This window comes from Tupaia chinensis, unplaced genomic scaffold (genome assembly GCF_000334495.1).
Source record: "Tupaia chinensis unplaced genomic scaffold, TupChi_1.0 Scaffold000354_1, whole genome shotgun sequence".
NCBI classification, from domain to species: domain Eukaryota; kingdom Metazoa; phylum Chordata; class Mammalia; order Scandentia; family Tupaiidae; genus Tupaia; species Tupaia belangeri.
This window is the reverse complement of record NW_006159849.1, coordinates 2,363,626-2,367,430: the sequence shown is the minus strand read 5'-3', so window position 1 is coordinate 2,367,430 and position 3,805 is coordinate 2,363,626. Positions and strand designations below refer to the sequence as shown.

The 3,805-nt window shown below is 43.0% G+C and overlaps 1 pseudogene; it reads left to right on the top strand.

Moving 5' to 3' along the window:
- Nucleotides 1-679: 679 nt before the first annotated feature.
- On the top strand, nt 680-1,028 carry LOC106735292 (60S ribosomal protein L36 pseudogene; annotated as a pseudogene).
- Nucleotides 1,029-3,805: the final 2,777 nt, after the last annotated feature.

The window sequence follows — 3,805 nt, the reverse complement described above, 5'->3', positions numbered from 1 at the left end:
GTTGGTCCCCAGGACTGCATTTGAATGGTCAGGTTGAGTCAATAATATTAGTTCTTAGAGACTGAGGCTTAGCTTTTACAGCATTTTCTTCACTATTCTCATCTGTCCATTCATGGCATATATTCACTGGACCAAACCACTCAAGAATCACTACATCAAAATTGGCAGCATTTCTCATTGGATTTTTAAAAGTTTGTTTTCTTCCATGAGAGAGTGAGAGAGACAGCATCCCCAATAGGATTCTGATATCATGATCCACCTCCAGCTTTTACCTAGCCTGGATCACAGACAAGCACTGAAGTACTCAGGGAGTCTCCAAACTTGAACCAGAAGCCTTCCCATGTGGGTCAGCTTCATAAAGCATTACATGTTACTGTTGTTCCACCGTCCGGTCCCTCTCATTGGCTTGTAAAGTAATGCATTTTCTCATTTAATCTTAAGTATTATTTCTCCCAATTTTATAGAAGAGGAACCATTTACATGTGGAACTAGTCTATGACCACATGGATAAAAATTGAGGAACATGTTTCCTCAGATCCTCTCAAACAGAGGTAGTCTAAGTATCAGATCTAATATCTATTGATCTATCTGATATAAGTATAAGACTAAGTGTGTTACCTTGTGTAGAGAGCCAAATTTTAATTAAAATCAGATATTATACAAATTGTGGGCTGGTCCTTCCGCCCCAGTAGTCACTAGAGAGCCACAGCCATGGTTCTGCGGTACCCCATGGCCGTGGGCCTCAACAAAGGCCACAAAGTGACCAAGAACGTGAGCAAGCCGAGGCACAGCCACCGCCGCGGGCGCCTCACCAAGCAATCCAAGTTCGTGCGCGACATGATCCGGGAGGTGTGCGGCTTCGCCCCCTACGAGCGGCGCGCCATGTAGCTGCTCAAGGTGTCCAAGGACAAGCGCGCGCTAAAGTTCATCAAGAAGCGGGTGGGCACGCACACATCCAGGCCAAGAGGAAGCGCAAGGAACTGAGCAACGTACTGACTGCCATGTGTAAAGCGGACACCAAGGACTGAGCCCGCTGTCCAATAAAGCCCACTCAGCCCCAGAAAAAAAAAATTATACAAATTGTTATCCAACACAACAGTATTTGGCTCACTTTAAAGAAAAACATACTACTAAAATTTTATAAACATGTGATACCCTCTTTTTCTCCTCCCCCAAGGCAGTGTCATCCCAAAATTTCTAAGGAAATTTGACACATATTATGGTTGAACATCATGTTCAACCTCAAAGTACTTGGCAGCAATTTTCTTCTCATAGAAGGAAGTATAAATTTCTTTTATTTTTGAAAGATTTTTGCTATAAGGTGTGTGACTTACCGAGAGGCTGAGACAGAGCCAGAAAGTGATTTGGGGTATGTACACACATGTGCCTGGCATGAGTTTCAAGTTGCTGGGTCTGGGACTTGAACTGTAGTTGGCCATGCGAGAGTTCAGTACCTTACTATGCCACCTGCTGGCCCCAAAGGATATATTTCTTAAAAACATCTGGTACAAAAATTTTAATGGAGAAATTATGATTTATACAAGTGGCTTCAAGGAGCCCAATGATCATGTCTTTAACAGTTATACAGAAAACACAGAAGAGTTCTTCAAGTGGATGTTCCTTGATCAACTCTAAATAAAGCCAGATTAATAACATCAAAGCATATTTTCTGTGAAGAGTTTTTTTGAAGAGGTTAATCAGATATATTTAAAGAGCAATGCGGTTGCATTTAATGATGTTGAACTTCAGTAATTTGAAGTGGTATGGTATAAAGCAGTAATAAAATATCTATCTATATATTTTGAAATATTTTGAAATAGTTTAAACCCCTCCAATTACAAAGAAAAATCAAGAATTATATAATTCAAAATTAACTGAATAAATTATAAGCTGTTTTTTACTGTGTCTGTTAGGAGGTAGCAACTGAGCTGGCAAACAGACACACCATCCTTTGCCAGGTCTATTGTAACTTAGACTTGAACTACAGTTTAGAAATAGGTGAGATTGGGAACCAGCAGTTAGTGTAATGGCTATGTCGGTGGACTCCCACGTAGTCGACCGTGGTTCGTGTCCTGGACCCGGTGGCTTAAAACTCACGCCAGGCGCGTGTGCGTGCGTGCCCAAGATCCCGAGAGGAGAATGGAGGAGAAAGGATTGCGGCGTGACCATCCCCCCTGGGGGGTGATTTCTTGCTTTCTGTCTCTATGTCTCTCTCTGTCTGTCTGGCGAGCGCACGCGCCCTACAGTGAAAATCTCTCAAAAAAAAAAAAAAAAAAAAAAGAAATAGGTGAGATTCTCAGGAGTTTATCATTCCTGAAATGTATCATGCAACTGCCCTAAATCTAGCTTCTAGTGCTTCACCTTGGTAGGAGAAAACCTTAACCTCTTAAGATTGGATTACATATGTTACTTACTATTTAGTAACATTTATACATTACATTAATATGTTGCATATTATATGTTTCTTGGCCAGTAAATTCCTTGCTTATATCAGAATGGCCTGGAGAGTTACTTAAAAGCCAGTTTTCATCATAAATATAAAATTAATATTTTTTCGGTCATTTTTTGAGATTTTCTTTTTGCTATAGGGCATGTGCACTTGCTAGAGAGACAGAGACAGAAAGCAAGAAATCACCCTCCCAGGGAGAATGGACACCCTGAAATCCCTGCTCCTCCATTCTCTTGGGGTTTGGGGCACACGTGCACATGTTCCCGGTGTGAGTTTTAAGCCATCAGGTCTGGGACTTGAACTGCGATTGACTACATGGGAGTCCAGCGATGTAATCATTATGCCATCTGCCAGTCCTCCTAGAGCCTCCTATAGACCTACAGAATCAAAATCTACACAGTCTGAGAATATATTTGTAATTTATTTATTGATTGATAGAAAGACAGACAGATGGATAGACAAATACCCTCAACAGATTCTCACACTGTGATCCCTCAATCCTTCTGCCTCAGCCTCCCTAACCAGCACCTCAGGTACACATGTATGTGCCCAGAATGCACAGGTCAACTCAGGACCAAAACCCCTGATCTTCCATATGGCTTCTAGCGTTACAGAACATTGTGCTACCACTTCATCATCACAACTGGGCCTGGAAACATGCAATTTTTGACAGAGAGATTTTTACTATAGAGAGCAGAGCATGCACTCACTGGAGAGACAGAGAGATAGAAAGCAAGAAATCACCCCGAGTGGGGATGACCACGCTGCAATCCCTTCTCTTTCATTCTTCTCTCAGGATCCTGAGCATGGATGCACATGCACCTGGCATTAGTTTTAAGCTGCTGGGTCTGGGACTCAAACTGCGGTCAACTATGTGGGAGTCCAGCAACCCAACAATTACGCGATCTGCTGGTGCCAGAAACATGCATTTTCTTTTTCTTTTTAATGTTTGAGAGGTTTTTGCTATAGGATGCATGTGCTTGCCAGAAAGACAGAGAGAAACAGATAGAAAGTGAGAAATTACCCCCTGCGGGGATGGCCATGCTACAATCCCCTCTCCTCCATTCTCCTCCCGGGATCCTGGGCATGCACGCACATGTGCCCGGCATGAGTTTAAGCACGAGTCGGGTCCGGGACTCGAACCACAGTCGACTACATGGGAGTCCAGCAACATAGCCATTACGCTAACTGCTGGTCCCAGAAGCATGTATTTTTTTTTTCTTTTTGTAGAGGTTTTTTTTGCTATAGGGCACATGCGCTTGCCAGACAGACAGAGACAGAGAGATAGAAAGCAAGAACTCACCCCCCAGGGGGGATGGCCACGCCGCAATCCCTTCTCCTCTGTTCTCCTCTTGG